The sequence below is a fragment of the Callorhinus ursinus genome, unplaced genomic scaffold (assembly GCF_003265705.2).
Source record: "Callorhinus ursinus isolate GAN/ISIS: 27379988/994484 unplaced genomic scaffold, GSC_fseal_2.0 scaffold123, whole genome shotgun sequence".
NCBI classification, from domain to species: Eukaryota; Metazoa; Chordata; class Mammalia; order Carnivora; family Otariidae; genus Callorhinus; species Callorhinus ursinus.
The window spans coordinates 397,083-410,152 of record NW_027397185.1 but is presented as its reverse complement, the minus strand read 5'-3'; the positions used below and the strand labels follow the sequence as shown (position 1 = coordinate 410,152).

At 39.3% G+C, this 13,070-nt stretch overlaps 1 protein-coding gene across 7 annotated transcripts in view; it reads left to right on the top strand.

Moving 5' to 3' along the window:
* The window catches only part of NLRP3 (NLR family pyrin domain containing 3), a 50,055-nt gene that overhangs the window by 14,851 nt on the left and 22,134 nt on the right, over nucleotides 1-13,070 (top strand). The window lies entirely within an intron of this gene.

Below are 13,070 nucleotides of genomic sequence, written 5' to 3'. Positions count from 1 at the left end.
TACTGAACCTGATACTCCTAAAGATGTACGGTGCACTGTGACTGTCGGGGGTGGGGCGGGGGGCTCTAACTTCCTTATGTTTCTGGCCATCACATCAGATCACAAGTTCATATTGGAATTTTGCAGCAAATGATAGTGTGAAATTCCGGTGTGTTTTCTAACATTAACAGCCAAATCTCTGTGGACCCCAACTGGGTGTCTTACAAGTCAATTCAGTTTTGACACTATGTACTCAGAGGTAGCACAGGGTAAGGGCCTAGCCTTGCACCCTCCCCACACTGCCAATGTCAGATACCAATGCAAGTTACTTGTGCTTCTTTCTGACTCAGCTATGAACTGCGGGTTTCCAGAATCCTCTCCTCAGCTTTGAAAATTTGCCAGAACAGCTCACAGAAATCAGGGAAACACAACTTCCATTTACATTTATTATAAAAGATATTACAAGAAATACAAATAAACAGCCAGATGAAGAGTCATATAGGGTGAGGTCCAGAAGGGTCTGGAGCACAGGAGCTTCTGTCCCCATGTAGTTGGGGCATTTCACGCTCCCGGCATGTGGATGCATTCACCAACCCAGAAGGTCTCCAAATCTCCTTGTTCAAGAGATTTTATAGAGTTTGATCTCCAGCCTTCCTCCTTTCTCCTTCCTCAAGGTTGGTGGATGGGCTGAAATTTCCACTTTGCAAATCACTTGATCATTCTGGTGACCAGCCCCATCCTAAGGCCGTCTATGGGAGCCACCTTCAGTCACCTCAGTACTATAAACTCAGGTGTGATCAGAAGGGGCTCCTTTGAATAGCCAAAGAGACTGCTCCACTTAGGACATTCCAAGGGTTTTAGAATCTCTGTGCCAGGAACTGGGGACAGAGACTGAACATTTCTCATTATGACACAAAAATATCTACTGATAATTATGTACTTAAATATGTATCATGGCTCTTCCATGATCTTTACATGGATTACCTCAGCTGACCTCATAAAAATTATGCCAAGTAGATATCCGTGTCTCCAGGATGAAGCCAAGAGAGCTTAAGACCTTTGCCCGAGGACACCTGGATAGAAGGCAGGGGAACCCATGCAGACACAGCCCAGTGCGACCCCCTGGCTACTCCCTTAACTCCAGGGAAATACTGACTCATGATGTGTTGCTGGTGGGCTTTCTAGGGGGCTTCTACATCCTGCTTTCTCCGACCTGTGTGGGCCTCACATTCAGCTCTGCTAAATTTCCTCTTATCTTTCTTCTGAGGGATTGTTTAGGCATTTTTGGATTGTGATTCTGTCATTGTTACCTCTACCTACAACAAGCAAACTGTAAATGTCTTCATTCACATTACTGATACAAATACCAACCAGATGAGCACCAAGACAAAATACAGCAGGAAGGGCCTTTAATGAGGAATAATCCATTAATTCACCATTACAACCTATATATGTTCACAACACTCTGATACCCTTCTCCCTGTCCCATCAACCCATCCTCACATATCACTGTATCTCTTTCCTTGAAAAACCCCATCTTCCACGCCTCCGTGCCCTCTTCTTATCACTCCACCTCAGCAGTTTGGCCTCTGCTACTCCTGGTTTCTTCCACGGACATCTTTTGGCCCCTTTATTTCTGGGCGTCCTCGGGGTTCACTTGTAGGTGTTGACAGTGGCAATGAGTAAGGCAGACCAAGAGTCAGTTTTCACAAACACTCTTATGGGGGCAGCAGACACTGGATAATAGACAAACCATATACGATACCTGTAAGCGGGATAAGCAGTTTTAGATTCACAGCAGGATTGGGAGGAAGGTATCGAGGTGTCCCACATGCCCTCTGCCCCCACACAGGCATAGCCTCCCCCATTATCAACATCACTGACCAGAGTGATGCATTCATTACAGTTGATGACTGAATGACATATAATACGCAAAGTGCACAGTTTACACTGGCATTCGCTCTTGGTTATGCACATCATATGAGTTTGGGCAAGTGTAAAATGACATGTATCTACTACTATAGTATTACAGAAAGTACTTTCACTGCCCCCAATCCTCTGTGCTTGGACTCTTCATCCCTCCCTTTTGCTAATCCCTAACAACTACTGTTTTTTTGTTTGCTTGTTTGTTTTGTTTTTTAATTGAAGTAGAGTTAACACACGATGTTATAGTAATTGTAGGTGTACCACAAAATGATTTGGCAATTCTATACATGATGCTATGCTCACCATGATAAAGTCACCATGCAAAGTTATTACAATTTTTTTGACTGTATTCTCTATGCTGTACTTTTCATTCCCATAACTAATTTATTTTATAACCAGAAGTTATCCCCTTCACCTATTTAGCTCAACCTCCCCCAGCCTCCCCCATCCTCTGGGAACCACCAGTTTGTTCCCTATATTTATGATTCTGTTTCTGTTTCTGTTGGTTTCCTGATTTGTTTTGTTTTTTAGATTCCACATATAAGTGAAATCATATGATATATTAAATAGGATAGTTTTTCTCAGTTTCTCTTTCTGTTCCTTCATTACTAGTGTATAGAAATGCAACCAATTTCTGTATATTAATTTTGTATCCTGCAACTTTACTGAATTCGTTTATCAGTTCTAATAGGTTCTTTTTTTTTTTGTGGATTCTTTAGGGTTTTCTATATATAGTGTCATGTGATTGGCAAATAATGAAAGTTTTTCTTTTTCCTTACGACTTTGGATTCGGATTCCTTTTTTTTTTTTCCTTATCTGATTGCTGCAGCTAGGACTTCCAGTAATATGTTGAATAAAAGTGGTGAGAGTGGACATTCTTGTCTTATTCCTGGTCTTAGAGGAAAAGTTCTCAGTTTTTCACAATTGAATATGATGCTAGCTGTGCTTTTCACATATGGCCTTTATTATGTTGAGGTGTATTCTCTCTAAATCCACTTCGTTGGGAGTTTTTATCATGAATAGATGTTGGATTTTTCTGCATGTATTGAGATGACCATATAGTTTTTGTTCTTTCTGTTGTTAATGTGATGTATCACATTGCTTGGTTTGTAAATATCGAAGCACTTTTGCATCCCTGGATAAATCCTACTTGACCATGATGACTGATTTTTTAATATATTGTTGAATATTTTGTTGAGAATTTTTTCATCTATGCTCATCAGGGATATTGGCTCTGTAGTTCTCTCTCTTTTTTTTGGTAGTGTCTTTGTCTGGTTTTGGTATCGGAGTAATGCTGGCCTCAGGGAATGAATTTGGAAGTTTTCCTTCCTCTTCTTTTCTTTGGAATATTTTGAGAGAAATAGGCAATACTCTTCTTTAAATGTTTGGTGGAATTCACCTGTGAAGCTATCTGGTCCTGGACTTTTGTTGGTTGGCAATTATTTGAATACTGATAAAATTTCATTAATTGGTCTGTTCAAATTTTCTATTTCTTCCTGATTCATTTTTGGACACTTAGGTTTCTAAGAATTTATCCATTTCTTATCCAAATTTTTTCTTTTATACTTTTCTTACTTCTAGTTATGGCTTTTTCTTTCTACTGAAAGCAACCGCCTTAACATTTCTTGTAAGGTTGGTATAGTGGTGATGAACTCCTCTAACTTTTGTTCATCTGGGAAATAGTGTCTCTCTTTCTATTCTGAATGATAATCTTGCCAGGTAGAATATTGTTGATTGCGGAGTGTTTCCTTCCAGCATTTTAAACAAATCATGTCACTGTCTTCTGGCCTTTCTTATAGGTTGTCCAATTTGTTGGCATATAAGTTTTCATAAAATTCTCTTATACTCATTTATACTTCTGTGTTGTCAATTGTTATTTCTCCTTCATTTCTGATTTCATTTATCTGAGTCCCCTTCCTCTCTAGATGAGCCTGCCTAAGGGTTTATTAATTTTATTTATAGTTTCAAAGAATCGGCTCCTGGTTTCATTGATCTTTTCCACTGTTTTTTTTTTGTCTCTAATTTATTTGTGCTGCAATCTTTATCATTTCCTTATTTCTACTAGCTTTTAGCTATGTTAGTTCATCTTTTCCCTTATAACTGATTTCTGGTTTTATACTGTTGTGGTCAGAAAAGATGCTTGATATGACTTCAAACTTCTTAAATTTATTGATATTTGTCTTGTGGAGAATGTTTTATATGCACTTGAAAAGAATGTGTATTCTGCTGTTTCCGGGCAGAATGTTCTGTATATATGTGTTAGCTCTGTTTGGTCCAACGTGTTGTTCCAAGCCACTGTTTTCTCATTGATTTTCTGTATGGATTATCTATTCATTGGTGTAATTGGAGTGTTAAAATCCCCTATTATTATTGTATCATACTCATTTCTCCCTCTATGTCTGTTAATAACTGCTTTACTTTTTAGGTATTCCTATGCTGGGTGCATAGATATCGACAATTGTTATATCCCCTTGTTGGATTGTTCCCTTTATCATATATAGTGCCTTTTGATTTTTGTTACAGTCTTTGCTTTAAAGTTTGTTTTGTCAGACACAAGTATTACTACCCTGGCTTTTTTTTTTTCTTTTTCTATTTGCATGGTATATTTTTCAATCCTTTCACTTTTAGCCTGTATGAGTCTTTAGGTCTGTAGTGAGTTTCTTGCAGGCAATATGTAGATGGGTCTATTTTTTTTTTATTCATTCAGTCAACCCATGTCTTTTGATTGGAGTACTTAGTCCATTTACATTTAGAGTAGTTATTGATAAGCATGCATTTATTTCCATTTTGTTATTTGTTTTCTGGTTGTTTTTGTAGATCCTTTCTTGTCCTCTTGCTCTCTTCCCTTGTGGTTTGATGGCATTCTTTAGTGTTATGTTTAGATTAATTTCTTTTTGTGTGTGTGTATTTATTATAGGTTTTTGATTTGTAGTTACCATGAGATTCATATATAGCATCTTATGTGTATAGCAGCCTATATTAAGTTGATGGTTGCTTGAGTTCGAACACATTCTAAAAGCACTACATTTTTACTCCCCTTCCATGTTGTATGTATATGATGTCATATTTTATCTCTTTTTTATTTTTAAAAAATTTTAAAAAAGATTTTATTTATTTATTTGACAGAGAGAGACACAGCGAGAGAGGGAACACAGGCAGGAGGAGTGGGAGAGGGAGAGGCAGGCTTCCCACTGAGCAGGGAGCCTGATGCGGGGCTCGACCCCAGGACCCTGGGATCATGACCCGAGCTGAAGGCAGACGCCCAATGGCTGAGCCACCCAGTCGCCCTTTATCTCTTTTTTTGGTTTGTGTAACTCTTGACTGATATTTGTATCATTTTTAGTAATTGATTTTACTGCTTTCATGCTTTAACCTTCATACTGACTTATAAGTGATTAGTCTACTACCTTTACTGAATGTTTGCTTTTATCTGTGAAATTTTTTTTTATACTTTTCTTACTTCTAGTTATGGCTTTTTCTTTCTACTGAAAGCAACCCCTTTAACATTTCTTGTAAGGTTGGTATAGTGGTGATGAACTCCTTTAACTTTTGTTCATCTGGGAAATAGTGTCTCTCTTTCTATTCTGAATGATAATCTTGCCAGGTAGATTATTCTTGATTGCGCAGTGCTTCCTTCCGGCATTTTAAATAAATCATGTCACTGTCTTCTGGCCTGAAATCCTTTGGCTGAAAATTTTAAAAATTTTCTTTATCATTACTTTTTTGTCATTTAAATTGTTATGAGTACTTGTGTGACTGTTTTTAGGTTCATCTTGTTAGGAACTCTCTGTGCTTCCTGGACCTGGATGTCTGTTTCCTTCCCCAGATTAGAGAATTTTTCAGCTCTTATTTCTTCACCTATGTTCTTGTTCTTCTTCTGGGATCCCTAGAATGTGAACGTTATGCTTGAAGATGTTGCTGAGTTCCTTTCACCTATTGCAAATTTTTCTTTTTCTTTTTTCTTCTTACTGTTCAGCTTTGTTGCTTTCCATTACCTTGTCTTCCAGATTGTTGATCCATTCCTCTGCATCCTTAAATCTGCTGTTGATTCCCTCTGCTGTATTCTTTATTTCAGCTATTGAATTCTTTATCTCTGGCTTGTTCTTTTTTATATTTTCTATCTTTTTGTTAAGTTTCTCACCAAGTTCATCCACTCTTTTCTCAAGTCCTGTGAGTATCTTTATGACTGTTACTTTGAATTCTTTATCAGGCATATTGCTTACTTGTGTTTTATTTATCTCTTTTGCTATAAATCTGTCTTATTTTTTCATGTGGGGCATATTCCTTTTTCTCCTCATTTTGTCCGACTCTCTGTGTTGGTTTCTGTGTATTAAGGAGGTCGGCTACATCTCCTGGTCTTGAAAGTAGTGACCTTGTGTAGAAAAGATCCTGTGATTCCCTATGATGCAGTGCTCCTGGTGAACAGAACCAGGCATTCCAGGTGTGTTCTTCTATGTGGGCTGCATACACCTTCTTGTGCCTGTTGTGGGTGCAGTGGATAGGGTTTGGTTCCTGCTCTGTTGAGGGACCTTCTGAGACTGCTGCACGCTCATAGGTAGGTGGGGCCAACAATCAAGTTAGTTTTCTGGACTTAGCCTCTCTGCCACAGATGTGGGTGCATGGAAAGGCAGGACATTCTTCCTGTGCAGCCAGCTGATAGGCTTAGCTGCTGGAACTGGCTACACTGGTGTGTGGGGTTATTTCCCTATCTCCCCAGGGCAAGAGTCACTTCAGAGTGGTGCAGGTCCCTGCTGGGGCTGCTTCCTGGTCATGGTGGGGCAGCTGCTTTGGATGGACACTTGCTGAGGGGGGTGATTTGGATGTCGTGGGTCTGTAGGGGAACACAGCAGGGCATGCAGTGTTAGCAAGATAGGTGGAGAATGTTAGTGCTGGCTCCGGCTAGTTTCCAGAGAAATGGTGCCCGCTAACACTCTTACTCTCAGAGAAATCTTCTGAAGACCACTGCCCCTCCAGCACATGATCTTAGATAAGTAAAGAATCTCTTTCATGTATACCCCAGGCACTTTTTAAAAAAGAGCTATTTATTTATTTATTTTAAAGAGGGGGAGGGGCAGAGAATCTCAAGCAGACTCCCCACTGAGTGTGGAGCCCAACACGGATCTCAATCTCACAACCTTGAGACCATGACCTGAGCCAAAAACCTAGGGAGCCACCCAGGCTCCCCCCATCCAGCAGACACTTTTCGACTTCTGCTTCTGTGCTGTGTTTTGGGCTAAATTGTCTTTTATGCTGGCTATTAAAAAAAAATATTTTTAAGTTGGGGCACCTGGATGGCTCAGTCTGGTAAGTGTCTTGACTCTTGATTTCTGCTCATGTCATGATCTCATGGGTCATGGGATTGAGCCCACATTGGGCTTCCTGCTCAGCAGGGAGTCGGCTTGGGGTTCTTTCCCTCTCCCTCTGCCCCTTCTCCCGCCAGTGCTCTCTCTGTCTCTCTCAAATAAATAAATAAATAAATAAATAAATAAATAAATAAAAATCTTTAAAAATATTAAAAAAAATTTTAAATTAATTTCTACACCCGACATGGGGCTCAAACTCACAAACCTGTCAAGAATCACACACTCTTCTGAGCCAGCCAGGTACCTCTATAGTGCTGGTTATTTTAGGGCAAGGATTAAATTTTCCATTGTCTTCTGGCTCTCCTAAAGTTGAGTCTGCTGATTTTTAAAGTGCCCAGAGTTAAGCTCCACTGACTTTCAAAGCCAGATGTTATGGTTACTTGTCTTCCCAGTTTGAGTCCCCCATGCTTGTGGTGTCCCTTTCATTTGTGGTTAGACTTGCCAGGCTTTTGATTCTGAACTGTGCCTCCATGCCTGCTATCTGTTTCCATGTGGCCTCCTCTCTGTGGAATGTCTTTTCCACCACTTTTCCAATTATTTTCAGAGTTTTAGTTGTATAGATGTATCTGTTGCTGTGTCCATGGTACAAGATGAACTCAGGATCCTCTTACACCATCATCTTTTTTTTAAAGTTTTCATTTAAATCCCATTTAGTTAACATACAGTGTAATATTAGTTTAAAGTGTACAATATAGTGATTCAGCACTTCCATACAACAGTCATTGCTCATCACGACAAATGCCCATCACCCATTTACCTCATCCCCTCACCCACCTCCCTTCTGGTAACCATCAGTGTTTCTCTATAGTTAAAAGTCTGTTTCTTGGTTTGTTTCTCTCTCTCTCTTTTTCCTTTGCTCATTTGTTTTGTTTCTTAAATTCCACACATGAGGGATGCCTGGGTGGCTCAGTTGGTTAAGCATCTGCCTTCAGTTCAGGTCATGATCCCAAGGTCCTGGGATTGAGTCCCACATTGGGCTCCTTGCTCAGCAGGGAGCCTGCTTCTCCCTCTGCCTGCAGCTCCCCCTGCTTGTGCTCTCTCTCTCTTTCTCTGACAAATAAATAAATAAAATCTTTAATTAAAAAAAACCCTACACGTGAGTGAAGCTATATGGTATTTGCCTTTCTCTGACTGACTTATTTCACTTAGCACAATACTCTTTAGCTCCATCCATGTCATTGCAAATGGCAACATTTCATTCTTTTTTATGGTTGAATAATATTCAATTGTATATCTATACCACATCTCGTTTAGCCATACATCAGTCAATGGACATTTGGGCTATTTCCATCATTTGGGTATTGTAGATAATGTTGCTATAAACATCAGGATGCTTGTGTCCCTTTGAATTAGTATTTTTGTATCCTTTGGGTAAATACCTAGTAGTGCAATTGCTGGATCATAAGGTAGTTCTATTTTTAACTTTTTGGGGAACCTCCATACTATTTTGTAAAGTGGCTGTACCAGTTTGCATTCCCACCAAAAGCTTAAGAGGGTTCCCCTTTCTCCACATCCTCACCAACACCTGTTGTTTCTTGTGTTGATTTTAACCATTCTGACAGGTGTGAGGTGGTATCTCATTGTAGTTTTGATTTGTATTTCCCTGATGCCGAGTGATGTTGAACATCTATTCACATGTCTACTGGCCATCTGTGTCTTCTTAGGAAAAACATTAATTCATGTCTTCTGCCCATTTTTAAAGTGGATTATTTGTTTTTGGGGTGTTGAGTTTGAGAAGTTCTTTATAGATTTTGGATACTAACCCTTTATCAGATATGTTATTTGCAAATATCTTCTCCTATTCCATAGGTTGCCTTTTAGTTTTCATGATTGTTTCCTTTGATGTGCAGAAGCTTTTTATCTTGATGAAGTCCCAATAGTTTATTTTTGCTTTTGTTTCCCTTGCCTCAGGAGACATATCTAGAAAGAAGTTGCTATGGCTGACCAAAGAGGTTATTGCCAGTGTTTTCTTCTAGGATTTTTCATGGTTTCAGGTCTCACATTTAAGTCTTTTATCCATTTTGAATTTATTTTTGTGTATGGTATAATAAAGTGGTCCAGTTCCATTTTTCTGCATGATGTTGTGTACTTTTCCCAACACCATTTGTTGAAGAGACTTTTTTCCAATGGATATTCTTTACTGCTTTGTTGAAGATTAGTTGACCATAGAGTTGTAGGTTCATTTCTGGGTTTTCTATTCTGTTCCACTGATCTATGTGTCTGTTTATGTGCCAGTACTGTGCTGTTTTGATCACAGCTTTGCAATATAACTCGAAGTCCAGAATTGTGATGCCTCCAGCTTTGCTTTTCTTTTTCAAGTTTGCTTTGGTTATTCAGGGTCTTTTGTTACTCTATACCACCAATCTTTTTGTATTTTTTGATGCCTGATACGTGACCTAATATGTGATCTATTCTGGAGATATCTCATTTGCATTTGAAAAGCATGTGTATTGTGCTGTTTAAGGATGCAATGTCTGAATATATCTGTGAAGTTCATCTGGTCCAGTGTGTCATTCAAAGCCATTGTTTCCTTGTTGATTTTCTGCTTAGATGATTTGCCCATTGCTGTGAGTGGGGTGTTAAAGTCCCCTACTATTATTGTATTATTAGCAATTAGTTCCTTTATGTTCGTTATAAAATGTTTTATATATCTAGGTGCTCCCATGTTAGGTGCATAATATTTATAATTGTTAGATTTTCGTGATGGATTGTCCCCTTTATTATGATATAGTGCCCTTCTTTTCTCTTGTTACAGTCTGTTTTAAAATCCAGGTGTCCGATATAAATATTGCTGATAGTGATAAGTGTTTCTCCACCCCCTCACTTTCAATCATCAGGTGTCTTTAGGTCTAAAATGAATCTTTGTACTGTAGAACAAATTAAGGGTTGCTGGAGGTGTGGTGGGTGGGTGGGGATGGGCTAAATGGGTGATGGGCATTAAGGAGAGCACTTGGTGGGATGAATACTGGGTGATATATGTAAGTGTTGAATCACTAAATTCTACTCCTGAAACCAATACTACACTATATGTTAACTAACTTGAATTTAAATAATAATAAAAGATAAAATGGAAATAAGAAAAACTTGAAAAAAAATGTGTCTCTTGTAGGCAGCACATAGATGGATCTTGTTTTTTTAATCCATTCTGACCCCTTTGTGTTTTGATTGGAGCATTTAGTCCATTTACATTCTATGTAATTATTGATAAATATGTATATATTGCCATTTTATTATTGATTTTGTCATTGTTTCTTGAGATTTTTCTCTGAGTCTTTCTTGTTTTTGCCACTTTTGGTTTCTCCTTTGCCCTCAAAAAATGCCTTTTAATATTTCTTGCAGGGCTGGTTTAGTAATCACAAACTCTTTTGGTTTTGTTTTTCTGGAAAATTCTATCTCTCCTTCTATCCTGAATGATAGCCTTGCTGGATAGAATATTCTTGGTTGCAGATTTTTCCCATTTATCACGTTGAATATATCATGCCACTGTCTTCTGGCTTGTCAAGTTTCTGTTTAGAGATCTTCTGCTAACCTTATGAGTCTTTCCTCATAAGTTAAGGGCTTCTTTTTTCTTGCTGCTTTTAGGATATTTTATCATTATATTTTGCAAATTTAATTACAATGTATCCTGGTGTTGGCTTGCTTTTGTTGATTTTGATGGGAGTTTTCCGTGCCTGCTGGATCTGGATTTCTTCCCCAGATTAGGGAAGTTTTCAGCTATAATTTTCTTAAGTTAGTTTTCTGCCCCCTTTTCTCTCTCTTCTTCTTCTAAGACTCTTATAATACAAATGTTATTATAATTGATGACAGCCACTGAGTTAACTAAGTCTATTCTCATGTTCCAAAATTCTTTCTCTCTTTTGTTTGGCTTCATTATTTTCCATTATCTTGTCTTATATGCTATGAATTCCTTTCTCTACTTCTTCCAGCCTGCTGTTCATTGCATCAAGTCTGTTTCCAGTCTCGTTTATTGTGTTCTTCATCTCTGATGGATTCTTTTAAACTTCTATTTCTGTGGTAAGGGTCTTACTGATGTCTTCTTTTCTCAAGCCCACTCAGTATCGTTGTGATTGTTGCTTTAAATTCTCCACCACACATGTTATTTATATCTGTTTCAATTAGATCTCTGGCCATTCCTTCTCTTGTTCTTTCATTTGGGATAAATTCTTCCATCTTGGCATTTTGTCTAAGACTCTGCCTTCTTCTCTGTGTTAGAAAAGCCTATTATGTTTTCTGCTCCTGGGAGTAATGGCTTTTTGAAGAAGTCATGTAGTGTCCAGGGCCCGGTGCTTCAGTGTCTCTGGTGTGTGCGGTGTGCATGGTACTGTTGTGTTCTGGCTTCTCCACCCTTCAGGCCAGTCATCTGAAGAAGCACTGCTTACCTGCTGTGGGCAGTGTTTGGTCTCTGACTTGCATGTGGCGAGTTTTAACGTGGTTTGTTCTGGTCTACTTGTGAAATGAGACCTGACAGCACTTCCATGAGATCAAGGGGCCCTGCAGAACTCTCTGGTCAGGAGATGTGGCAGGGCTATGTGTGGTCTCCTGGGGGGAGGGGCCCACCATGCTGAGAGTGAGGCAAGCTTTACTGAGAAGGGCAGTCACTCCAGAGCACAGGGGTGTGGGTCTTGGTGTAAGCAGGTTAGGCAGCCATTGTGGGTGCTGCCTTGCTTTCTGCAGGTGGTTCTGTGTTTATGCTGATTGATGGAGGAGGGAAATGTCACTAGCCATCTCCTTTTTTCCTGGAGAGGCATCTCCTTGAATGTTGCCTTCAGGAAAGTGCTCCGAGAAGAGGAAATAATTGCCCCACTGTGTGCCCCAGGCATTTTCAGATCACTGTTTCAATGACATCTAGTCCTATGTTGTTTGCTTATATTCTCTCCAGGAGTAGAGTAGCACCCTCCAAGTCTGTATTCCGGCCAAGCCTGCTGACAAATTCAGCCCCTCTCATTTTCCCAGCCGGTGCCTTTGGGGAATCGTTCTCCTGGTGCTTTCCCCTATGTGCCCCCCTCTCTCTGACCCTTCTCTGTAACCATGGCTCCCTCCCCACCAGGCACCCATGATCCATTTCTCCCCCAAACCATGTCTCCGACCTTCCCATCTTCTTCAGTGTGGTCTCCTATGTCCGTTTAGTTGTACAGTGTGCTCTGTCAGTCTTCAGGTCAGTTTCTGGGGTATTTACGATGATTTGATAGTTATCTAATTGTGTTCATGGGAAGAAATGAGCCCAGGGTCCTCCTACGCGGCAGCCATTTCTGAATTTCTCCTACTCCATCATCTTACTGAACCTCTTGTTTTCAAGTTTTGATATTTATGAATAAGGTGGCATACACATCTGTGTGAAGGTTTTTGCATGGAAAAAAGTTTTCAGCTCCTTAGGGTAAATATCAAGGAGAGATATTGCTGCATCATGTAATTAAAGGATGTTTAGTTTTGCAAGAAACCTCAAACGTGCTTTCTGAAGAGGGTGTAGACCATTCTGCATCCCCAACGCCATGAATGAGCACTAGTGTTGCTTCATATCCTCACCAGCATTTGGCATTGTCAGTTTTCCATTGTGGCAATTATGATGTGCATGTAGTCATATTTTGTTCTTAATTTGCATTTCTTTGATGACTTACGATGTAGAGTGTCTTTTCATAAACTTATTAGTCATCTGTGTGTATTCTTTGGTAAAGTGTCTGTTAAGGTCTTTGGCCCATTTTTAAATCAGTTTGTTTATTTTCTTATTGGGTGTTAAGGGTTCTTTGTATATTCTGAATAGCAGTCCTTTATCAGATATGTCTTTGGAAATATTTTCAGTATGGC